At 50.3% G+C, this 26,812-nt stretch overlaps 1 pseudogene; it reads right to left on the minus strand.

The window, feature by feature from the left end:
• The window catches only part of LOC131492390 (src substrate cortactin-like), a 62,178-nt pseudogene extending 42,405 nt beyond the window's left edge, over positions 1–19,773 (minus strand).
• Positions 19,774–26,812: the final 7,039 nt, after the last annotated feature.

The raw sequence follows: 26,812 nt of genomic DNA on the forward strand, positions 1-26,812 counted from the left end.
TCACGAACTGTGAGATCATGACCTGAGCTGAAGTCGGACGCGTAAGTGACTGAGCCACCCAGGCGCCCCATCTCCATGTGTAGATTTTGAGGAGAGAGCCATTTCAGGTTAGAGTAGCCAACGTAACTTATAATTTTGAGGTGGCATATAAAAAAGCCACCAAGGAATGTGCTCAGATCATGGAGCCTTATTTCTTATGCAGCTGGGACAGAGATAGAAACGACACGTCTCTTTACATGTCGTTTCTGCTTTTCATTGGACGTTTGACAGTTTCCCTGTGTTTTCTATTCATCTTTTGTGAACTTCCTGATTGTATGACAGAGTAGGTACCGTCTACTTTGAACTCGTTTTATCACGGCATTATTTATTGCTGGCTTTCAAGGCAGTAGTGGAGCGTTTCTCACTGCCAATAAAGACTTGTGAGAATAAGCTGCCTTGACTTGAGAAGTGGCTGCCGTGGTTTTCTCTGGTGCTCGGGGCCATGAAGGCACTTCTGCCACGTGGAAGTAGTAGTGTGGAAACCAGCTGATAGAATACCACAGCTGGAAGTGGCAGTTCAGGACAGGGGTGTCCTCCACAGGAGGGCCAAGTGTCCAGACCCCAGGGTAGCGGCCCCGGAATCAGTGCAGCCGGGGGCCCAGGCAATAGGCCAACAGGGCAGGGCGACTCTTCCACGGTCAGGGCCAGCTGAGGCTGCTCTTCCTCCAGGACCCCAGGAGACTGGAGTGTGTGCGTGTGCGCATGTGTGTACAGGCGCGTGCTTTCCACCCAGTCTCCACTCCTCTTCCACCCTCTGTGTGGGCTTTCCTGTCCTGCTGCTGTCCTCTCAAGGTCCCAAGAAGTGCCCAGGGCTGCATCCTTCCCCATCGTCTCAGCCCCTGGAACCCACTAGGCTGCTTCTCCCGAAGCTCAGACCCAGTGCTGAGTCTTATACCAGCCAGTGTGGCAGGCGGGAGGGTCTGCCCGCACTGGGGGCTGGCAGCCACCACCAGGCCAACTCAAGAGGCTCTGGCACAAGATCCCTGTCGCTCAGGCGACCCTGGGACGGTTCCTTCCCTCCCCGCCACGGAGAGGCTGCACACAGGGTTTCGGAGACACGCATCGGGGCACATCCAGCAGTTAGAGGGTACGTTGGCCTCTCCTGTGCAACCGGTGGCCACCGTCCCACTGGCTTGGAGTGTCTTTGGTGCGTCTGGCCAGCCATCCACAGAGAAGGCAAACAGAACCTTTCTCCACTGGTGCTGGGGGGCGGCCCACAGCTTAGCCTCCAGGCCTGGGAGCCATGGCTCTGGTTTCCAGGCCAGGATGCTCTTGGAAAATTAAGTAAAAGCTATTTTTAAACTTCTAATGGGAACAAAATAATGGAAGTTGCTTTAAAAATCATTAACTACGGGTGCCGGTGTGGCTCAGTTGGTTGAGCATCTGCCTCTTGATCTCGGCTCAGGTCATAGTCTCATGGTTTGTGGGGTTTGAGCATGGCATCGGTCTCTGCGCTGACAGCACGGACCCTGCTTGGCATTCTCTCTCTCCCCTCCCCCGCTCACGCAAGTGCTTGCTCTCAAAATGAACGTAAAAAAATAAAAAAATTTAACTTGTAATTAAAGCAGTGACTAAAGGATTGTCACATTGCACAAATAGAGGGTTGAGGATGTCTTCATCTCCAACACCTTATTTTCTTTTTTATGTTACCTTTAAATTTTGTAAAAGTTGTGTTCATTTTGAGAGGGACAGAGAGAGAGAGGAGGAGGGGCAGAGACAGAGGGAGAGAGAATCCCAAGCGGGTTCCTCACTGTCAGCACAAACCCGACATGGGACACAACTCTCACCAACAAAAAAGATCATGATGTGAGCTGAAATCAAGAGTCAGAAGCTAAACAGACTGAGCCACCCAGGTGCCCCTAATTTCGATTTATTTTTTAAGATTTGAAGCAACGTCTGCACAGACCCATGACCCTCCTACAAGAGTTGTATACTCCCCTGAGTGGCAGCTGAGTGACCCTGGTTTTGTTACTTTTTCAAATGTTTTAATGTTTGTTTATTTTTGAGAGGGAGAGACAGACACACCCACAGAATGCGACTGGGGGAGGGGCAGAGATAGAGGGAGATATAGAATCCAAAAAAGGCTCCATGCTCTTGGCTTTCAGTACAGAGCCTGACGCAGGGCTTGAACTCACCAATGGTGAGATCATGACCTGAACGGAAGTTGGACACTCAACTAGCTGAGCCACCCAGGGGCCCCTGTTTTTAACGTTTTGCCCAAAGTGCCACCACACTCATTATTTCCAGAGAAACTGTGGCTGCCCCCACCTTGGTTTTTACTCCCCTCCCTACCCCATGTGATAGTATTCTAACCGTTTCCTCCCCTTGCTTCCCTAGAAACTCATTTGTGGCCAGTGTGAGCCCTGGCACATCCACTTCAGATTTACCCGGTGGCATCTAGGTAAAGAAGTGATATGTATTGCTCAGCCACGTGGATTGCAAGGAGGACAACACAAAGGGCTCACGGTGCCACCGTATGTCTCAGTATTTACACGTGACCTCACCCACCCTCTGGGAATGCGACGCCCTGGGTTAGGTCAGGGTATGCATCAATGATTAAGTGACCCTGTGGGTTGATACTGGTGGAAGATGGGTGATGCATTCATGAGGGTTTACTGTACATCTTCCTTTGGCATTTGTGCAGAAGTTTCTAGAATAGAAAACGTTAGTGGTTGTTTAGGGATCCCCTCCGTGCGATAGATGATGTCAGCCTGGAATGACTGCTCCCTGGCCCTCACTTTGGAACGTAAAGTAGCCCGGGTTCAAACTTTGAGCTGCACCGGCAGCGGAGACACGTCTCCCATCACAAACCGGCGTGCAAGTGCCGATTCCATCTTGACGCTGCTTTCACATTTTGATTCCTGTGACATCAGGATGCGTCCTACAAGTGGTGACATGGTAGACTTGCTGAGAGGTGGCCTATGATGACATCAACGTCGCGATGGGAGGTAGGGGCTTCGCTACTACTCCCTTTGAGAGGTGGAGTCTAAGGCCTCCCCTTGAGCCTGGGTCAGCGTCAGTGATGTGCTTGTCGACATGGATGTGTAGATGGGATGCCGGGGACCCTGGGGTTCTTGTGTGTGACAGAGTGGTTCGTGGGTGTAAGTGGCATATGCTTGAGACTGGCTTGTTTCTAGGCAAAGAGGGCACTTTATTTCTCTGCTCTGTAATGTCTAACCGTGGGGTGCCTGTCGAGGCTGCTGTATCATTTCTGGGAGTTGGTGGGGAGTCGGTGGCTTGACGGATTGGTGTCTTGATCTCTGGGCAGTAACAATTACTATTCATTAGAATTGCAGCCGGCCTTTCCCTTTGCTCCCAGAAGCTCCCTGCTTTTCATGCAGACAGCATTCCCTGTGCTAGGTTGTCTCCCAGCTGCAACACGGTCCCTTCAGAGAGGTTTCCTTGGGTTATGTAATTATTTATTTATTTATTTATTCATTTATTTATTAATGTTTGTTCCTTTTTTAGAGAGGAAGATGGGGTGTGAGCAGTGGCGGAGCAGAGAGAGAGGGAGACACAGAATCAGAAGCAGGCTCCAGGCTCCTAGCTTACAGCACAGAGCTGGACGAAGGGCTCGAGATCGTGACCTGAGTCGAAGTCAGACGCTTAACCTACTGTGCCACCCTGGTGGCCCTTTTGTGTGTGTGTGGGTGCGTGTGTGTGTGTGTTTGCGTGTGTATGTGTTTAACTCACAGTAATAGAATTTTATCACTTGTAGCAAAGTCCTCATTTACAAGGAACAAAGACTGGAGGCCATGTATGCTGGCAGGTTGCAGCAATGATTTCTGTTTGCAGGAAGAGAAAACGTTATGCAGCTACAAATCTTTGGAAACGTGTTATTTTCTGTATTTTCTCAATGTGTCTGAAAACCAGTTGAGCTATTTCGTTAGTCAAATGCACTTCCTCCTTCCCTCCTTCGGATGTCTTCACAAAGCCGTGTGAAGTGTGGGAGGATGTCCTGGAGTCCTGAAAAGTTCTGCACGCCTGACGACTTGCCCTGGCGGCAGACGTCCTCCTGACGTTTTTACTCTTCATCGTGTTACACACGGATCCCTCCAGATGCCTGGGAGTTCCTCAGTGGATCGCTGGGTTTCAGAGAGAGACCTGTGAACAGCCTCACCTTCCGCCTGGAAGAAAGGTCTGTGCCTTATCAAAATGAATGAAATCTTGCCATGTGCAGCTACATGGATGGAACTGGAGGATATTATGCTAAGTGAAATTCGTCAGAGAAAGAAAAAAATCATATGACTTCACTCATATGAGGACTTCAAGAGACAAAAGGGATGAACATAAGGGAAGGGAAACAAAACTAATATAAAAACAGGGAGGGGGACAAAACAGAAGAGACTCAGAAATATGGAGAACAAACAGGGATACTGGAGGGGTTGTGAGAAGGGGGGATGGGCTAAATGGGTAAAGGGCACTAGGGAATGTACTCCTGAAATCATTGTTGCAGTATATGCTAACCAATTTGGACGTAAATTTTCAAAAATAAAAAAAATAAAATTATAACAAAAAAGAAAACAGAAAGGTATGTCCCTTGTCACCATTGTGTTCCCTCCACCCAGAACACAGGAGTGAGTCCCTGAGCAAGGAAAGGGAGGGGATGCTCCCTTTGGGTGTGCGAAGATCAGATCAGGACAGAAATTTTCTGGGAGGATATTTTGTTGTTTGGAAGGTATAATCAAGAGGGCGCCTGGCTGGCTCTGCTGGAACAGCCTTGACTCTTGATTTGGGGGTCATACGGTCGTGAGTTTGAGCCCCACGTTAGGTGTAGAGATTACGTATGAATTTAGTAAATAAATAAATAAATAAATAAAACAAATGATTAATTAATTAAATCACATTTAAAAAATCCAGCCCGGTTTCCAGTGTTGCCTGTAGTTTCCAAAGAGAATTCTGGAGCTGGGGAGCAGGAAGCATGTGGACGGTAGGCAGGGCTGCCAGGCCGGGTGTGAGGAAGGAGGCACAGGTGCTCCCCCTGTCCATTCGTGTGACCGTTTCCTCCGGCCCGAACTGCAGGTGGCTGAATTCCTGCAGTTGGGTGGCCTCTGTCCAGCTCAGGGCCGTGGGACCCACTTGACTGGAGAGGCAGAGACTGTGGGCAAATCACACAACTTTCGGTTAGCCGTTCTTTCATTCGTGAATGGGCTCCTTGGGACGACACTGTCTGGGTTCCCCTCCCAGGGCTGAGAGTTGAGTCTGTTTGCTGTCTAAAAGGCGGCAAGAGCAGATTACATCTGGGAAATTCTTGCTGGTCTTGGGGCACCTAGACAGAGTGGAGCTTTGAAGTGGTGGCTTTGAAGGGACAGTGTGGATCCTGCCTTACCTGCTGGCATACTGTTGCCCGTTCAGGGGACAGTGACAGAGGTCCCACCTGGACACTTGACAGCTGAGCCCTGATTTGCCCCTCGCTGCCATCCCGGATTTGGACTTGGAAACCCAGTGGAGCTGGAGGGGGTGGGTCCAGACGGGCTATTGTTCTGGCTGAATTCAAACTACCAGAGCACAGGTGTGGCACCCCAGAAAGCACCTACTGGTGTCCCCGGATCAGACACGTGGGTGGAGCTTCAGCTTGATCGACTTCAAATAGACTTTCAGTTGCTTCCTGGCCCCGGTGGAATTTTACCAGCACTGGTGTGGAAGACGAGTCGGTTCTCATACATAGGCTTCTCTTGATACCCTTAAAAGTTCGATATTACATTTGCGCGTGGGAAAAGTCTTGTCCTGTTTAGGTGTGAGGCGACTGTCCCTTGTCTCTGTGCCAGATGGACCCTTCCAGCTCTGATGTGCTGGTCAGAGAGCGGACAGACCATCCTCTGAGCTACCCAGTAGGAGAAAAGTCTGCATTGTACGAGCCAGATAGTTCCCCAGAGGTGTTGAAGCAGCCCTCCAATAAATCACTTGAAACAATGGAGGTGCCAGAGCCCGAGTTATGGACGTCACTATTACCCTTCCAGGAAGTACTTGAAATCAAAATGGGTCCTGTTGTTTCTCTGAAGTGAGAAAGGCCATGTAATTTGGCATTCCCTCATGTTGTTGGGCTCCTTCCTGTTTGGGTAACACTGTTGTTAGGACATAGTGAAGGCGTGAATTCTTTCCTGCTAGCTTGCTTTCTTGCTTTCTTGCTTGCTTTCTTCCTTGCTGATTTCTTGCTTTCCTTTCTTTTTGAATATTTATTTTTGAAAGAGAGACAGAGAAAGAGAGAGAGAGAGAGCACCACACGGTGGAGGGGCAGAGAGAGAGGGAGACAGAGGCTCTGAAGTGGGTTCTGCACTGATAGCACAGAGCCCGATGGGGGCTTAGGACTCACGATTGGCGAGATAATGACCTGAGCCCAAGTTGGACGCTTAACAGAGCAAGCCTCACAGGTTCCCCCGGAGGGACGTATTCTTAATGGATGACTTAAATGCACGGGTGACTCTTTGTTCTCCAGAACACTTTCCCACTCGAATTGAAACTGGAATGTTTCTGATGGTCTCAGATGCCCTTTGAGAGCAGTATTAGAAATCCCACATGATGTTGCTTTTGTGTCTGATGTAGTCATTCCCACACAGGGTTGTGCGTGTGCATTTGCTGGCCCGGCTGCCCAGCCCCCCGAGCTTAGAGCTGACAAGCTGTGGCCAGAGAGCTTGTTGGGTGGCCTCTGAGAGCCCTTCTCCCAGGTGTCCCTGACCCTGGGCTCTGCTCTTTCAGATGTGGAAAGTTTTGGCAGGCCAAACCGTGTCCAAACCCCAGGATGATGGATATGCCGATGAGACCTCTGGGAGACCAACCCGATTTTGTGGTATGAGTCACCAGTGTCCTTCTGTCTCCCTTTTCCCAAAGGTGATTTTCCTTTTGTTTTCATTTGGGTTGTCTGTGTTTCTTACAGTCCCCTGTGTGGGCTTCACTCTTCATTGGCTACACTTTTCAGAATGATGTAAGTGGAAAAGAGCAGAGATGGGGGCCAAGACCGTGAAAGTTTCTGGGCACCAGAAGCACATCTCTTAATGTTGGTGTGAAATTGGTCTTTTGAAGGGCAGAGACAAACCAGGGGGGGCAGAGCTTTCCTGTGAACCCACACGGGCACGACTTGGTCTGTCTTGGGAGCTCATGTTCCCACAACACGCGACTCCGTGCTTCTATAACTGTGTTTGCATAGGTACGTGGAGGCTTAGAATCTCCCATCACAAACAGTTCCTGTATTGACGATTCTAGCATCTTGTCTTCAATGGTGGAGATTGCGTCGAGGGACGTGGTCACCTACACTCTCTGCAACGGGGGCTCCTGCCACACACGATGTTTCTGAATATCTTCGAACTTAAACTCCCCTCCACGACTCTAATTTTCCCGCTTTGTCACTGAGCATGGGGTATACTGGAGAGCTGGTTCTACGTACTGTGTTCTCATGAAAAGCCCCAAATAGGAGAGCCGAGGGATTGTCCCGTGGGAGAGCGGGCCCTGCTCCTGACTCGGCATAGCCTTACACTGCCACCTCTCCCGGTGGTGTCTCCTAGTCAGGAAGTGTAGGTAAAAGGAACCTTGAAAGTGTGCTCAGAATTTTATTTAGGCCGCACCAGCTCCCGTCTTTAACCTCCCGTCCCTACTGTGAAGGACTATCCCTCTGACCTGTGTGGGTCACCTGCGGTGCTTGTCTTCCTTGGCCCCAATATCTTGCAGGAAAATGAAGCTGTTCTTGGCTGAGGCAGTGCCAGGAAATCATCCCCCAAAAGAGGGTGAAGTCTGTCGTGTGGGTATTTTAGACACAAGTGTAGGTTCCTCCCTGACTTGCTGAGCCCACACCTTCCACAGAAGCCACGTGAGGATGTCGAGGCCCTGGGAGCCGACTCCCGAGCCGGTGAAGTCACCGTTGCTCTCATCGTCGTTTCTGTTCCCGTGGCTTTGAAACATGCTGGATGTTGGGAGAACCCCTGGGACAGTTGTGGGCACCCTGTGGCCGTTCCAGGTGTTGGAGCCGATTCTACCCCCAGCACCATTCCCAAGGACACTGGGCAGTGGCCAGGGCTGGTTTGCAGGCTGGTTTGCAGGGTAGGCTGCACCCCAGGTGGTGCAGAAACAGTAGGAGGGGGAAAGAGAAGGCAGAAAAGGTGAGGTGTCTGCCTGAAGGCCAACAGAGGCACAGAGGGCAGAGAAAAGAGTTCACGTGGTTCTAAAGCGTGTCAGCTCAGTTAGATGAGCAGACACCATGTTTTTTTTTTTTTTGTTTGGCTTGGTTTGGTTTTCCAAAAGGGAAATTAGGCAGTCCATGTCAGGCCAGAGAAGACAGGGAAGATCCCTGAAACAAAAGGGGTTTCGGCAGCAGCTTGGGAAGTTTCCTTCAAATCTTCATCCGGAGGTAGAGTAGCCAGAGACCATTTGCTCTCATCATCCTAGTTCTTAATCCAGGGAATGAATGAGAGAGAAGCCCGCACATATAGGTACAGTAAGCAGAGTGTATAGGGAGAAACAGTGAGGGAGAGAGTCAGAGTCCCTATATCGTGGATGGCCTGTGGAAAATACACCGCCCAATTTCAGTGCATGGATTTATTGACAATGACTGCTGCCTTGGTTGGGAATACTGCCCTGTAGCCGACGGTCATTTCAAAGACACCACAATAGCAGTGTCAAAGCCCTGTGTGCCTCAGAAGACACTGTCACTTCCTCCAAGTTAGTCTTAGGCCACGGCAGGCATGGCAAGAGTGCCATAGCTAAGATCTCATGTAATTCACCTAGTCAATGAGTGGATAGGTCCTCATTTAATTGTCTTGCTTTTTCACAGTGTCTTTTCTGTTTTTGTTTCTTTAATGCCAGTTAGTGAATATGAAGAGTTATATTACTTTCAAGTCTACTATTCCATAGATCACTCTGTGTTCATCATGACAAGGACACCGTTCAAACACCATCACCGATTTCACCACCCCCCAGTGCATCCCACCACCCCTATGGTACTATCAGATTGTTTCATCTTAAGAGTCTGTTTCTTCATTGTTCTCTCTCTCTCTGTCTCACTCTGTCTCTCAGTGTTTCCATTTGCTTGTCTGTTACTTCAATTAAACATATGAGTAAAATTACTGGATGGTACTTGCCTTTTTCTGGTTGACTTCTTTCCCATACCATCATATTCTCTACCTCCATCTGGGTCCTATAGTTGGATGTATATCTATATCAATATCTAAATCTATATCTATATCTATATAATCGATATATATTGATATATGAATAAATATATATGTTTACATATATCTATATATCTATAGATCCATATAAACATATAGAGATGTAGATACATTCATGGATATAGTCATGGATATATATGTATAGGTATGTAATTATGTATATAAATATGTAAAGACGTATATGGGTATATGTGGATATATAAATATATATATACACATATGTTTGGATATAAATGAATACACATATGGATATGTATTTTGATATATATATAAGTACATGTATATGGATATATACAGACATATATATGAATATATATATCAATCATATATATCCATATATATATCCATATATCCATATCCATGTATATATATACATGTATATCAGTGATATATATATATATATCCATATATATCAGTGATATATATATATCCATGTATATCAGTGATATATATATATATGTATATATATCAGCAAAAACAAGGAATGAATACTTTCCATTTGCAGGGACATGTTTGAAGTAGTTAGTATTCTGCTAAGCGAAATAAGTCTGTGAGATAAAGACAAATCCCATGCAATACTTTCACTCATATGTAGAATTGAAGAAACAAAGAAGCACAGGGAAAAGGTAAGGGATAAATTGAAACTCTATTAGGATTCACTGCCACGGACATTTGAGAAATTCATTACGGAAACTGTCTCTCCCCACAACAGAAACAATTCATTCGTATTTTACAGACATTGGAAAATGTGGCCAACACTATCCCCAATCAGAAAGCAATCCTGGAATCATTAATGATTACCCAGCAATACTGCCCTTGGTTCCCCACACAAGGAACTTGTGGTCTTAACAATTGGGAACAAGTAGGGAAAACATTTAAAGCTGGGCATTCTGAGGGGGTAACATTCCCCCTGAGGTCATCCTCGCTTGGTCCATTGTTGACACTGCCCCCTCCCCTTCCGTTCACAGGATGTTTATACAGATGTCAAATTACCCCGAATAGAGGAAAGACCTGAGCTTTAGGACAGTCAGCCTGTGCCTTTGGTGCCTTTGCAGACAAGAGACACTCTCCCTCCCTCAAAGGGTGGGAGGATGTGGAGCCTCTAAAAACCTCACCGAGCAGTTCTGACAAAGTCCTCGCCCCCATGCAGAAGAGAACGCACGAAGGAACCCCATAAGGCTGGTCACTTCCAGCTGTTTCCGTCGTCAAGCAACATGGGCAATAGGTCCGTGAAGGCCTGCTCTTTCCGATAGGAAAAGAATGGCAACAATCAGTTCAGCTGCATGTCCATCACAGCCCTTTTACCACGGGCACTTTTAAAAAATACTCGTGCTACTTACTCCACGTGGCCCGGACTGGGGCTCTCTCATGAGCCTCATTTTGACTCCAGCCCAGTGTGCCGTCTGTGCCCACGAGGTTCAGGCAGCTTGTGTGGTTCCTGCCTTACAGACCTTTGATGCTGCTATTGCCGTGTCTTTCGAATGACTGTCTGCCACAGAACAGTCTAGCCAACCAAGGCAGCAAGCCCAGCTTCCACTCATTGTCAGAAACAATGCAGTGAAATGGTGTGGTGTATTTTACACAGGCGGTTTCTACTCCTACATGCCACGTCGGGGAGAGAGTCTGAACAGCACTGAAGACGATCCAAGACAAGGCCCTGATCAGCAGGGTGCACGGCGGGCAGAGGGGCGTGGGTAGCAGGCAGGGGGTGCGCACTCCAGGGCCAAGTCCACCGCCTCACGACAGACGGGCAGGCCAGTGACAGGAAGTGTCCCGCGGGAGCACCAGCAGCTTCCCTGGGCAAATGCCGAGCTGGTGGTGTTTCCAGTCGTGGGGTTTAATTCATCTTTTAAAGATCTCTGGGTTTTTAATTCATACGTGAGCTCTCTATTGTTAACGGTTGGCAATGATTTTCAAAATCTGAAACGTGCACGGGCACCTGGGTGGCTCATTTGGTGAAGCATCAGACTCCTGGTTTCACAATCAAGTCATGATCTCGTGGCTTGTGAGTTTAAGCACCACGTCAGGCTCTGCACTGACAGTGTGGAGCCTCCTTGGAAATCTCTCTCTCCCTCTCTCTGCCGCTTCCCAGTTTATTATAAATAAATAAATAAATAAATACATGCATGAATACACACATACACACATACATAAATGAATAAATAAACAAACAAAGAAAGAAATAAACGAAGAAAATCACACAAAATTTAAACGTGCATGAACTCCTGGTGACTCAGGTGTGCGAGCTATTGACTTGTGATATAGGGGTTGTATGTTTGAGCAGCACACGTGTGTACGGATGACTTCAAAAAGATAAAATCTTTATGAACATTTCTAACATGCACGCGAAATAAAACATTGCAAAAGAGCCAACAATCTGCAGCCTCTGCGGGAGGGTACTGCGTCTCTAACACACCCCGCATGCACACATCAGTGTATAACTGATGCCTGGCAGGGATTTTAACGAGGGACAGGAAAACCAGCAGGGCCTGCAGGGACAATCTGGCAGCATCCACCAAAATTTTACATTCCACCTTCCGTGACCCGGCAATTCCTCTTCTAGAAATTTATGCTTCTTAATAATCACTAATGTCTATGACACAAGAGAACAAGGTTTTTAACTTCAAAAACTGCATAGCGCCTGGATCCCATGGTCCAGAGAAGAAGGAAGTAGCTTGGGAGACTTGGGCCCTTCACGGGACTGGGGTTGAGCTGGCATCCGAAGGACGACAATCCCCCTAAAGCCATGGAAGAGACAGGAGTGCTCTCACATGTTCAGGTAAAAAGGCTGGGAGTGTAATGTGGGCCTGTCTCCCCGGGTCCTATTCTGGGGACGCAGGAGGCGTCCCACACGACGGGGCCCCAAGCGGTGAGGACGTGCTGCCACAGGCTGACCTTTCTGTGACTCGTGTCTCTCGGTCATGCCCTGGAGATTGAAGTCCACGACACTCTTGTCCACGTGCTTTGCCTTGAGGCTGTACTTGATGCCAAAGTCGCTCGAGTAATTTGAGGGGACTGGACAGGGGTCGGGGACAAAGACCGACGATGGACTGGTCTCTCGTCTATCACTCACGACAGCAACATTCCGGAATTAGGAGTCACCAGGACATGACGCACACGTATGAAAACACCACCCACGGTCACACATCAGTGAGCCGGCCTCGGCCTACAACTTGTGCCCTGGGCAGCGAGGACCCCAAGCCTGTGATGGGTACCTGCTTCTTGGGGCAGAAACGAGCCGCGTTCCCACTCGGGAAACTAACCCTTTGGAAGCTACTCACTTACCATCCCTTTCCAAAGGGACAGGAAATGCCCACACCTGGCCACAGCACCCGCGCCCTGGCTCATCTGATGACAAGCAAGAGGCGGAAGAAACCGGCTTGCTCAAGACACATCAAGTCCTCTGAGAAGGTGACACTCTTTCATTGGTAAAAAAGGTTCTACAACATGGGCACAACTGAAAGGTCAGCCAGTGACGTATTCGAGAGCACCCGTGTCCAGTAAAAGTGAACCATCATTAATTGAAAGGCTCGGGTTTACATTGTTGGGGGAGAAGATAGCTCTTCACTGACCAGGCCCCAGAGCCGACTGTCCAGGGAACACTGCTCAGAAAGACAGCTTCCGTGGCGGTGACACAGGACCCACGCACCCGGAGAGCACAGTCTCCCCCAGAGGAGACACCGCACTCCCCAGGAAACCACCTCCGGGGACATTGGCTTCTCCCCCTGCTCGACTGGCCTCAGGCCTTAGCTTTCTGAGAGGCGTGTTTCTCAGTTTTCCCCTGGTATTCAAAACCCACAACAGAGTGCAATTACCACAAGAAGGGAAACACGTTTTTAGAGGTCTCCAAAACAGGTCATCTGATCCCAGAATGCGTGTGAAAGGTTTGAAACCACAAACCGTGTTATTTTTTGACCTCTGCCTTCCTAAGCCATGGGCAGGCCTGCCTCACGCGCAAAGCTCTGGGGATGGAAACTTTCGGCCAGGAAACATTCTGCAACGCCCAGTAGGCAGTGCGGGTGGACCGGTAGCCACCTGCAGGCCCTGCACGGCAAGTTGTGCTCGTGGACTTCAGCCCCGCAATGCCAACCCTCGGCGACCCCCTCCCGCCACAAGCACACCTGCTTTCCCATGAGCTCTTCCAAGAACAATACTATCATCAGTAACCACAACGGGCATGGTGGGGGGGCATCTGCGCACACGGCCCTAGGAGACATGAATCCCCGTCGCCCCGTTTTACAAGCAGGTAACGCAGAACCGCAGCTGACATGTGGTAAAGCCTGAATGCAGACAGAGGGTTAACTCCAAAACCCAACTGCTGTGATGTAAAACAGGGTATACACGGCCCTCAGTCAGAGACTGAGAGACTGAGGCCCAGAGGCGCCAGGACACCGGGCCTTAGCCCTGGAAACGGGCACGTGTGCGGCACTCTGCCATGTCTGCCCTGAACACCACCGGGTCACAGTGATACCCATGCAGGGAGCCTGGTTAGAAATGGTCCCCACGGGCACGGTCTTAGGCAGTGGAAGGCTGTCTGTCCCTGGTCTATGTGATCTGTAGATACCAATGTGGGGGATTTCTACAAGAAACAGTGTTCCTCTTCTCACTTGTTAACCTGGAACATCATCTGAGTCAGGGACTGGGGCGGGGGGCTTCTAGAAGCTCTGCACCTGGACGGCACCCCACAGGCCTGAGTCGAGGTGCTATCTCGAGAGGCCCAGTGCATTCCCTGGTCTAGAGGGAGGGGCTCCGTCACCTGCACTCTGGTTCCCATGACGCCTCACTCACCTGGTCAACTCTGCCCACCTGGACACCAAACTTGCCTCCAATGCCCCTGATGGACTGGATCTGGGACGAGTGCTTGGAGAGCTTCGACTGATACTCGTGGCCGACAGCTGACTGAAACAGGTCACAGAGCAAAGGTGTCAGCTGCCGGGCATAGCAGCTGTATCAGACACCCCCGGGCATGGTCCTCGGGGAACAGGCCCCCACCTTTGTCCACACCAGGGCTCCTCCTGGGAACAGGCTCTGTGTGCAAGCTGGTGGAGGAGGGATCCCGGAAGCCAGCCAAGACCCTACCAGGTGGGGATTGTGATCTGAGGGGCGTGGGGAAAGGGCCACGAGGCCGGGACCCTCCCCAGCCGAGTCTGACACCTGGCACCCACAGATGGCGATACAATCGCTAGCTCTGTAAAGCGAGGCACTTGCCCACCGTGTGGCATAGGAATGAGGACCAGAGATTTGCGGCGACAGGCGGAGACAGACTCACGCTCTTGGTGACACCATGCACTCCACCACTCTACACAGAAACTGCAATTGCAACGCCTGCTCTATCCACATACAGGGTCTGCCACGCAGGAAAGTCTAGGCTTCCCGCCACTCTGGCCTCGGTGGGACCAGCTACCCGGGCATCACAGCACTTTGCAAACAAAGCTTCTGGAATGCAGCCCCCACCGAGCATTTATATACAAGCCCGTTTCTGAGATCTGCCCACCAAGTTCAGTAAATGCCAGATGTCCCACATCCTCCAAAGCTGAAAATATGGACTACCGAGCTCCCAGGCAGCCCCGGCCCTGCCTGGCCTCCCAGTACCAGGCTCTGTCCCCAGTGTGGACGGCCCAGACGTGTGACCCAGTGCGGGCATCTGAACCTTCCCTCTTACTGCCTGGGACACGGCACATACACACCCCTCCACCTGGTCTCTCCAGGGCCGTACAAGATACCTGGGTCAGGAGAGGCCGGGGTGAAGAGGAAATCAGGAGGCCCTTCTCAGCACAGTTCAAGGGAGAGAGTGGCGAGGTTTATTCCAAACTTCGGAGCCCTGCCACTCTCTCCCCTCCCCGGCTCTGCTCTGATGTCCATCCTGCCTGGAGACCTGAGGCACACTGGCCTCCCACAGCCTCTGGGTTTTTACTCAAAAGTGCTGACAAAGCTCCCCTGGAGGACAGCCTGCGGAAGGGACTCCCCAGCACAAAACTTAGCAGAAAGGAGTTGTAAGAGAGCTTTTCTAAGAGTACTGCCAGACAGGCAGAGTGGCAATTTTTCCAAGTTTTTTCTTTAATCAAAACAGGTTGATCCAACTGAGAAAATCATGCCTATAACTAGGCATCAGCACCAGGGAGGGCGTGGTCTGGAAGCCTAGTCTCATGGCCCAGGCAGGAGGTTTGGCCGAGGCCAGGAACGAGCCGAGGAGCGAGAGCAGGAATGAGGTCCACCTCACTGGCTCACCCGCAGACAAGGGCTGGATGCCAGACAGCAGTGCGCACTGGGCCTGGCGGCTGCCACACCTGCCCAGGCCACACTCGTGCAAACAGTGCCTGCCTGAGCAGAGTTTTCCTCTCCAAGACTCCATCACATTCTCCTCAAATCTTAACACAGGGATCTCAGGGCTCTTTCCAACTCAGAGAGGACAGGTTACAAAGAACTTCAGAGATATGTGTTTTTGAATCTCATTTTTTAAACTTTATTTTTTATTTTGACTGAGACAAAGACAGAGCATTTCAGGGAGTGCAGAGATATTGAGAGAGAGAGAATCCCTAGGAGGCTCTGCACTGACAGGAGACAGCCCGATGCAGTGCTCAAACCCAGGAACCGTGAGATCATGACCTGAGCCGAAACCGGGACTCAGACACATAATAGACTGAGCCACCTAGATTTCTGACAAGTTGGTCCAATCTGGAAGAGCTGGAAGCCAACTTGCCTACAGGTGCAGGGAGGCACGGAGAGAGGGGCTGTGAGCCCATGGCAGCACCCCACCAAATTCGTCTGTAAGGGCAGTCTCCCCACTATACCAGGTGTAGACACCTGGGCAGTTCCGTCAGCTGTCTGGGTACCATCACCGCAGCGGCTGGTAACTCATGAGATATCGCTGAGCGCCTGCACGGTGCCAGGCCAGGCACGAGGTAAGGAAGACAGGCCCCAGCCCCAGAGAGCCTCCACGGAAATACAGTAATGTCCAGGGTGAGTGAAGGACCACAGGCAGAAGACACGGGGGAAAGGCAGCTGCAGACAGGCTGGCGGGAAGGAGGGCTCCTCAGGGAAGCTTCGGGGTCCAGTAAGGACAGAGCCCAAGGTGTTGAGAGGACAACAGAAGCAGAGAAACCAGCAGTGACAGCTTTGTTGTTACTGCCATCAAGTTTCTCCTTGATAGATTCATTGTTTGCCCCAATGTGTCATTTTGCCAACCCAGAGCTAGAGACCCAGACAGACCATGAATTTCTCTCCGTTTCAAATCCCTACAACCCCATGGGCACAGGCTTTGTTTCCGGAAGGAAAGGCTTCAACCTGTTTCTCTCACTGTCCCAAGCACACGGGCGGTGACGGGTTGTCTGTTTGTACCGCAAAAGGCAACCAGGCAACTTTGTAGAATCCAAAGATGATTCCACTCCCCACTCTGCCTGTCTAGGTATCTCCGGGAATGACAGTCACACCAGGAAACGTCCCTGTCTGTTTCCTGTAGCTCACTCTTGGTCCAACCCCAGCGTAGGCAAATTCCAGACCTGGTGTTCGGTGCCCTTAGGACCCCCTAAATATATGCTCTGTGTGAACACAGTTCAGCGTGGCTCACTGTGACCCAGTGGTGCAGTTCTGCACTTGGCTCAACACTGAGTCCGATCTGAGCAGCATCTGGAATTACAAGGGATAGGTTAGAATTATAGACCAGAAATTCCGTATCAGCTGATGGCTTCCCTTCTGTGCATAACAGAGGCAGACATCTGTTGGGCCAGAATAAGAGACACTGCTCAAACTGGGAAATTCACATCTACAGGGAGGTCTGCAAATGTATACAGGTACCTCCCTGGAGAAACATGTAACACATCACCCCGCTACACCGTAGTCTCTTGCAAGGGGCGTGGAATAGAGCGGACGAGCTCCGGGTGTCTCAGGACAGAGGATGCAAAGTGCCACCAAAGGCTGATGTGTGCAGTCAACCATGCTGAGCCCTATAGCTGGATGGCAGAGGAGGCTTGCCCACTGTCCTCAGTGAGTGCTCTCTCCCGGACTCACGGGAAGTGACTCTACACAGAGGGCCAGGTTAGACTGTTCTGTCAAGGTCGTCAGTGCCTGAAGGACAGCAAAGCACCTGCTGGCTGAAGCCTCGCCCGCACACTGAAGGACAGCCCCAGGTCTGGTTCTGGCACCAGCTGGCTGAAGGCTAGCCTACGCCGTGAAGGAGAGTCTCTGATCTGGTTCTGGTCTACAGACTGGCACAGATTAGGCTCGTGGTGAACTGGGGGCAGCAGTGACACCAACACCCACACTCAAGATGCTTCTGGGCTTCTGTCCTCCACCCAGAGCCCCCCCACCACCCCCCAGTAAGGCCTTCTGCCACATTGCCCACACCCCGGCACACATGAGAATCCTAAAAGAGCTTCTAAAATGCAGGAACACCTCATGAGAAAGGTCAGTCAACAGAGGAGGATCTCACCTTCAACGCATGGACTCAACGCTCTTCTGCAAGAAGTCTGAGCCCCTACTTCGCCAACTCTGTGCCCGCAGTGAAACGGCACATGCTGCCAACACTGACCTTGTCCATCCAGTCCTGCCACATGCCGAACTTCCTGCCATAACCATGAGAGGCTTTTGTTCCTCTTTCAAGCTCTTTTCCTTGAGGGTCTCGTGTTCTTAAAACTCATTCTCTCTCAACTTCTGTATGCTTGAAGGGAAGGAAGGGAAGGGAAGAGAAGAGAAGAGAAGAGAAGAGAAGAGAAGAAAGAGAAGGGAAGAGAAGAGAAGAGAAGAGAGAAGAAGAGAAGAGAAGAGACAGAACTGGGAAGGTGGGAGGCTGTCGGTGCCTTCTAAGACGACACGTGAGGTCACGTGGTGGGATCTCTACACCACTAGGCCCCATTCCTCCACACCCCCAGTCCCTGCCTTTGCCAGTCTCCCCTTAGTCTGCCAGGCCCATCTTGTCAGTAGGACTCAGAGTCAAGTCTACAGGGAAAACAGAAACTAATGTGCTCCGCCCGGAGCACAGGGGGAGTCATCCCAAATCCAAGAGTAGCTGTACTAAAATGGGAATTTTCTATATTCATATGGAGAAAAGGTTCTCTTTCATCAGGTAGCGGGATTAGGAGAAGCACTTTGCAAGCCTCAGCTCATAGCAGAGGGGGAAAGCAAGTCAACAATCCCACATCGCAGAGACTTTGAGGACACTAGTCAAAGACAGTGAGGCAAAAAGTTTAGACAACATCTCTTTACTTGAAGTACTACTGGGTTTACATATTCTTACATATTCGAAGGTGACCTAAGAGACTATCAGAATTTATCATCTAAAGCCCCTTTCTACATTTAACACTGGGAATAGTGAAGCAGATCCCAAGCTGTGGTCAAAATATGGCAGGTCAAGAAGCCTTTAGAGCTGTCGCAATCAGGGGACCACAAAATGGCACAAAGACCACCCCACAGGGCTGTCCAGGGGTCACCACGTCCACACATCTGGATGGCAATCCCAGAGTATAACGAAAAAGCAAACCAGCCCTGGCCACTGCCCAGTGTCCTTGGGAATGGTGATGGGGGTAGAACCGGCTCCAAGACCTGGAGCCAGCCACAGGGTGCCCACAACTGTCCCAGGGGTTCTCCCAACATCCAGCATGTTTCAAAGCCACGGGAACAGAAACGACGATGAGAGCAATGGTGACTTCACCGGCTCGGGAGTCGGCTCCCAGGGCCTCCACATTCTCACGTGGCTTCTGTGGAGGTGTGGGCTCAGCAAGTCAGGGAGGAACCTACACTTGTGTCTAAAATACCCACACGACAGACTTCGCACTCTTTTGGGGATGATTTCCTGGCACTGCCTCAGCCAAGAACAGCTTCATTTTCCTGAAAGATATTGGGGCCAAGGAAGTCAAGCACCACAGGTGACCAAACAGATCAGAGGGATGGTCCCTCACAGTAGGGACGGGAAGGTCCAATCGGAAGCCGGTGCAGCCTAAAGAAAAGTCTGAGCACAGTTTCAAGGCTCCTTTTACCTACACTTCCTGACTAGGAAACACCACCGGGAGAGGTGGCAGCGTAAGGCCATGCCGAGTCAGGTGCAGGGCCCGCTCTCCCACGGGACAATCCCTCGGCTCTCCTATTTGGGGCTTTTCATGAGAATATGGGACTTAGAAAGCAGCTCCCCAGTATACCCCACGTGCAGTGACAAAGCAGGAAAATTAGAGTCGTGGAGGGGAGTTTAACTTCGAAAGTATTCAAAGACATGGTGTGTGGCAGGAACACCCACTTGCAGAGAGCGTAGGTGAACGAGTCCTTGATGAAATCTCCCCTCTTGAAGACAAGATGCTTGAATCATCAATACTGTTTGTGATGGGAGATTCTAAGCCACCACGTACCTACGCGAACACATGTATAGAAGCACAGAGTCATGTGTTGTGGGAACATCAGCTCCCAAGACAGACCAAGTCGTGCCAGTGTGGGTTCACAGGAAAGCTGTGTCCCCCTGGTCTGTGTCTCTGCCTTTCAAAAGACCAATTTCACTCCAGCATTAAGATAGTCTCTTCCTTGATGTGCTCATGGTGCCCAGAAACTTTCACGGTCTTGGCCCCCATCTCTGCTCCTTTCCACTTACATCATTCAGAAAAGTGTAGTCAATGAGGAGTGAAGCCCACACAGGGGATTGTAAGAAACACAAAACCCAAATGAAAACAAGAGGAAAATCACCTTTGGGAAAAAGGAGACAGAAGGACACTGGTTACTCATAGCACAAAATAAGGTCAGTCTCCCATGGGTCTCATCAGCACCCCCTCTCCCTGGGGAATGGACATGGTGTGGCCTTCCTAAGATTCCACATCTGAAAGAGCAGGGCCCGGGGTCAGGGACACCTGGGAGAACGGCTCTCAGAGGCCACAACAAGCTCTCTGGCCACAGTGTGACAGCTCTAAGCTTGGGGGGGCTGGGCAGCCGGGCCACCAAATGCCCACCCACAACCCCGTGCAGGAATGACTACATCAGACACAAAAGAAACATCATGTGGGATTTCTAACACTGCTTTCAAAGGGCATCTGAGACCATCAGAAACATTCCGGCTTCAATTCAGTTAAGAAAATGTTCTGGAAAACAAAAAGTCACCCATGCAGTTAAGTCATCCATTAAGAATGCACCCATCCAGGGGCACCTGGGGGCCTCAGTCTGTTAAGCATCCGACTTTGGCTGAGGTCATTATATTGCCACTCATGAGTCCCAGCCCCACATTGGGTCTGCGCTGTCAGTGCAGAACCCACTTTGGATCCTCTGTCTCCCTCGCTCCCTGCCCCTCCCCCGTTGTGGCTCTCTCTCTCTCTCTCTCTCTCTCATTAATAAACATCAATAAAGTAAAGAAAGCAAGCAAGTAAGAAAGAAAACATGCCTTCACTAAGTCATGACAATAGTGTTGTCCAAACATGAAGGAGCCCAACAACGTGAGCGATTCCTCGGTTCCATGGACTTTCTCACTTCAAAGAAACAACAGGAATCATTTTGATATCAAGTACTTCCTGGAAGGGTAATAGTGACATCCCTAACTCAGGCTCTGACAATCGTGTCCGTTTTTTCAAGTGATTTCTTGGAGGGCTGCTTCACACCTCGCGGGGGAAATATCTGGCTGGTACAATGTGGACTTTTCTCCTACTGGGAATCTCAGAGGATGTGCTGTCCCCTCCACCTCCAGCACATGAGTGCTAGAAGGGTCCATCTGGCACCGAGACCAAGGACAGCAGACTCACACCTGAACAGGACAAGACTCTTCCCACCCGCAAATGTAAAATCGAACTTTCACGGGTTTCAAGAGAAACTATGTATGAGAACCGACTCGTTTTCCACACCAGTACTAGTAAGACTTCACCTGGGCCAGGAAGCAAATGAAACACTATTTTAAGTCGATCAAGGGGAAACTACACCCATGTGTCTCAACTGGGGACACCCAGTGGGTGCTTTTTGGGGTGCCACACTAGGGTGCTCCTGGGGCTTGAATTCAGCCAGAACAAAAGCCTGTGTGGACCCGCCCCCTCCAGCTCTACTGGGTCTCAAGTCCAAATCCGGGATGGCAGCGAGGGGCAAATCAGGGCACAGCTCTCAAGTGCCCAGATGCGACCCCTGTCACTGTGCCCTGAAAGGGCAACAGTTTGCTAGCAGGTAAGGCAGGATCCACACTGTCCCTTCAAGGCCACCTCAAATCTCGCTCCCGTCTCTCTAGGTATCCTAAGCCTGGCACGAATTTCCCAGATGCAATCTACTGTGGACGCGGTTTTAAACATCAGACTCAAATCTCAGTCCTGGGAGGGGAAACCAGGCAGTGTCTCGCCGGGGCGCCCATTCACAAACGAAACAATGGCAGACCGGAAGTTGTGTGATTTGTACACAGTCTCTGCCTCTCCAGTCAAGTGTGCCCCATGGCCCCGAGCTGGGAAGAGGCCACCCAACTGCATGCACGACTTAAGCTGCCTGCAGTTCGGACCAGGGGAAACTGTCACACAAAAGGACAGGGTCTCTGGGGAGGGCCGGTGAGGCTAAATCTCCCGGAGGGTGAAGGTGAAAGAGGGCTTTGCCTGTTGTTCTAGACTCATGAGGAAAACTCGGCAAGGCCACACCATTCCTGGCCCTTCTGGAAGCCAGCCTCATCAGAGGGCAGGGTGAGCACCTGTGCCTGATTCCTCACATCCTGCCTGGCAGCCATGCCCACAGTCCATATGCTCCTGCTCCCCAGCTCCTGAGTTCTCTTTGAAAACCACAGGCAACAGAGGAAACGGAGCTGGATTTTTAAAATGTCATTTATTTATATTGATTGATTGATTGATTGATTGATAGGTAATCTCTACACCTAACGTGGGACTCAATCTCACGACCCTGTGACCCCGAGATCAAGAGTCACATGCTGGTCCAACAGAGCCAGCCAGGCGCCCTCTTGACTTTACCTTATAAACAACAAAATATCCTCCCAGAAAAAATTTCTATCCTGATCTGATCTCCGCACACCCAAAGGGAGAATCCCCTCCCCATCCTTGCCCAGGGACTCACTGCTGTGGTCTGAGGGGAAGGAATACCATGGTGACAAGGCACAGACTTTTCTTTTTTGTTTTAATTTTCTGTTTTTGTTTTGTTTTGTTTTGTTTTATAATTTACCTCCAAATTGGTTAGCATATACTGCAACAATGATTTCAGGAGTACATTCCTTAGTGCCCTTTACCCATTTAGCCCATCCCCCCTCACAACCCCTCCAGTATCCCTCAGTGTGTTCTCCATATTTATGAGTCTCTTCTGTTTTGTCCCCCTCCCTGTTTTTATATTAGTTTTGTTTCCCTTCCCTTATGTTCATCCCTTTTGTCTCTTGAAGTCCTCATATGAGTGAAGTCATATGATTTTTGTCTTTCTCTGACTAATTTCACTTAGCATAATATCCTCCAGTTCCATGCATGTAACTGCAAATGGCAAGATTTCATTCATTTTGATAAGGCACAGACCTTTCTTCCTGGCGGAAGGTGAGAGGCTGCTCACAGGTCTCTCTCTGAAACCCAGCGATCCACTGAGGAACTCCCAGGCATCTGGAGGGATCCGTGTGTAACACGATGAAGAGTAAAAACGTCAGGAGGACGTCTGCCGCCAGGGCAAGTCGTCAGGCGTGCAGACCTTTTCAGGACTCCAGGACATCCTTTCACACTTCACACGGCTTTGTGAAGAAATCCGAAGGAGGGAAGGAGGAAGTGCATTTGGCTAACGAAATAGCTCAACTGGTTTTCAGACACATTGAGAAAATACAGAAAATAACAAGCTTCCAAAGATTTATAGCTGCATAAAGTTTTCTCTTCGTGCCAACAGAAATCATTACTGCAACCTGCCAGCATACATCTTCTCATGGCTTCCAATGTTTGTTCCTTGTAAATGAGGACTTTGCCACAAGTGAAAAAATCTATTACTGTAAGTTAAACACATACACTCGCAAACACACACATCCACACACACCCATCCCCCCCCCCCCCCGCCCAAACACACACAAAAGGGCCACCTGCGTGACTAACCAGATTAAGCGTCCAACTTTCGACTCAGGTCATGATCTCGAGGTTTGTGGGTTCGAGCCCTGCGTCCACCTCTGGGCTGTAAGCCGGGAGCCTGAAGCCTGCTTCTGATTCTGTGTCTCCCTCTCTCTCTGCTCCTCCCCTTCTCACATCCTATCTCCCTCTCTCAAAAATAAATAGACATGAAAAAATATATAAATAACCCAAGGAAACCTCTCTGAAGGGACTGTGATGAAGCTGAGAGACAAGCACAGCACAGGGACTGCTGTCTGGATTAGAGCAGGGTGACTCGGGGAACAAGGGAGAAGCCAGCTGCACTTCTCATGAACGGTCACTGCGACTGCAGAGAGACCAAGACACCAATTCATCAAGCCACCGACTCCCACAAATGATACACCAACCTCGACAGGCACTGCATTGTTAGGAATTACAGAGTAGAGAAATCAAGTCCTCTCTTCCCCTAGAAACAAGCCAGTGCCAAGCACGCACCGCTTCCATCTGTGAACAACTCTGTCACACAGGTTCCCGGAGCATCCCATCTACACATCCATTTGGTCAAGCATGTCACTGAGGCCGGCCCAGGCTCAAGGGGAGGCCTTAGACTCCACCTCTCAAAGGGAGTTGGAGACAAGCAACTACCTCCCATCGTGACTTTGATGTCATCATAGGCCACGTTTCAGCAGGTCTAAGACGTCACCACTTGTAGGAAGCATCCTGATGTCACACGAATCAAAATGTGAAAGCAAGGTCAAGGTGGAATCGTGACGTGTAGGACTTGCACGCTGATTTGTGATGGGAGACGTGTCTCCGCTGCCGGTGCAGCTCAAAGTTTGAACCCGGGCTACCTTACGTTCCAAAGTGAGGGCCAGGGAGCATCCAAAGTGAGGGCCAGGCTGAGACCATCTATCGCATGGAGGGGATCCCTGAACAGCTACTAACGTTTTCTATTCTAGAAACTTCTGCACAAATGCCAAAGGAAGATGTACAGTAAACCCTCATGAATGCATCACCCATCTTCCACCAGTATCAACCCACATGGTCACTTAATCATTGATGCATACCCTGACCTAACCCAGGGCATAGAATTCCCAGAGGGTGGGTGAGTTCACGTGTCAATCCCGGAGCATAAGGTGGCACCGTGAGCCCTTTGTGTTGTCCTCCTTGCAATCCACGTGGCTGAGCAATAAATATCGCTTTAGTACCTAGATGCCACTGGGTAAATCTGAAGTGGATGTGCCAGGGCTCACACTGAGCACACATGAGTTAGCAGGTAAGTAAGGGGACAAAACGGTTGTTTTGTCCGTTTTAGAATACTATCGCATGGGGAAGGGAGGGGAGTAAGAACCAGGGTGGGGGCAATTCGGCCACAGTTTTCCTTGAAATGATGTGTGTGGTGGCACTTTGAGCAAAACATGAAAAACAGGGGCACCTCGGTGGCTCCCTTGGCTGAGTGTCCAACTTCGACTCAGGTCATGATCTCACGATTCATGAGTTCAAGCCCTAGGTCGGGCTGTTTGGTGACAGCTCAGAGCATGGAGCCTTTTTCGGATTCTGTGTCTCCCTGACTCTCTTCCCCTCCCCCAGTTGCACTCTGTGTGTGTCTCTCTCTCCCTGTCAAAAATAAATAACCATTAAAAAATGTAAAAGAGGGGCGCCTGGGTGGCGCAGTCGGTTAAGCGTCCGACTTCAGCCAGGTCACGATCTCGCGGTCCGTGAGTTCGAGCCCCGCGTCGGGCTCTGGGCTGACAGCTCAGAGCCTGGAGCCTGTTTCAGATTCTGTGTCTCCCTCTCTCTCTGCCCCTCCCCCGTTCATGCTCTGTCTCTCTCTCTCTGTCCCAAAAATAAATTAAAAAAACATTAAAAAAAAAATTAAAAAAAAAATGTAAAAGAAACAAAAACCAGGGTCACTCAGCTGCCACAGTCAGGGGAGTATACAACTCTTGATACCTGGGTCGTGGGTCTGTGCAGAAGTTACTTAACATCTTTGAAAATAAATCGAAATTAGGAGTACCTGGGTGGCCCAGTCAATTAAGCACCTGACTCTTGATTTCAGCTCAGATCATGATCTCTCTGTTGGTGAAAAAGTTCCCATATCAGGTTTGTGCTGACATTGGAGGCCCTGCTTGGGACTCTCTCTCCGTCTCTCTGACCCTCCTCCCCTCTCCTCTCTCTCAAAAGAAATCGTTTTTGAAATTTAAAAATTAACATGAATAAAAAAGAAAATAAGATGTTGGAGACTAAGACAACCTTAGCCCTCTATTTTTGCTATGTGACAATGCCTTACTCACTGCTTTAATTACAAGTGAAACATTTTTTTAATTTTTGTAACTTTATTTTTATAACTTGGAGACAGAGCACATGCATGAGTGGGGGAGGGGAGAGAGAGAATCCCAAGCAGGGTCTGTGCTGTCAGCCCAGGGCTCGAGGCGGGCCTCAAACCCATAAACCATGAGATCGTGACCTGAGCCGAGGTCAAGAGTCAGACGCTCAACCAACTGAGTCACCCAGGCTACCCTAATTAAAAAATTTTAAATTAATGGACATTATTTTATTCTCCTGAAAATGTTTACAAATAGCTTTAACTTAAGCTTCCGAGAGCATCCTGGCCTGAAAACCAGAGCCATGGCCCTGAAGCACAGAGACTAGGCTGTGGGCCTCCCCTCAGCACCAGGGGAGAAAGGTTCTGTTCGCCTCCTCTAAGGATGGCTGGCCGGACGCACTGAAAACAATCCAAGCAAGCGGGACAGCAGCCACCGGTTGCACAGGCGAGGCTGACCTACCCTCTAACTGCTGGATGTGCTCTGGTGTGTGTGCCCTGAAACCCTGTGGGCGGCCACCATGCCCATGGCTCACAGCGGACGGGGGCCTTGGAGGCGGCACCGTGGGACACAGGCCTCCCTGCACCTGGCCCTCACCACAGCCCAGCCTGGCTGGCATCCTGGCGTCCAGGCCTGATGCTGCTTCCTCTCACGTGTGGGCAGGATGGTTTGCTCCTGCATCACTGTCTCCCCCGCACGTCCTAGTGCCTTTCCAGAGTGGTTCCTGTCCAGGGGTCCCTGAAAGTGCCTTCTACCAAAGCAGAGAACACTCACCCCCACCAAGCACATGCACGCTCGTGGCTAGGAGAGGCACACCACACTCGAGTGAGAAGATCAACCGGCAGTAATCCTGGTGCACGCCAGAGGTCCTCTTGACCATTTTCCATCTTCCGCTTTCTTCCTGGATAGTCTAGGGCCTGTCATGTGACCCGAGAGTCCTCTTCCCCGTGGGAGGGTTGGGCCCGTCCTCTCCACCCTGATGCCTCCGGGGTAGGACTAGGCAGAGCAGGCCTTCTCCAGAAACGGGTGGACTGGGGAGGTGGTCCCTCTATGTCCAAATCTCTGGAACCTGTGCACGTGACTTTATTTGGAAAAGCAGGCTTTGTAAGTGCAGCTACGTGGAGGACCTGGAGACCACCCTGGACTCCCTGGGGAGGGGGCTGGGGAGTACACGGATGAATGTTCTTAAAAGAGGAGTCAGGTAAGATCCACCGAGAAGGGACAGGGCATGGGGCCCAGCAAGCACCGAAGCCGGGCAGGGTGGAGCCTCCCTGCTCCCGCTGAAATCTGCCCATGCACCCGGTGGTGT

Source organism: Neofelis nebulosa, chromosome 13 (assembly GCF_028018385.1).
Source record: "Neofelis nebulosa isolate mNeoNeb1 chromosome 13, mNeoNeb1.pri, whole genome shotgun sequence".
Taxonomy (NCBI): Eukaryota; Metazoa; Chordata; class Mammalia; order Carnivora; family Felidae; genus Neofelis; species Neofelis nebulosa.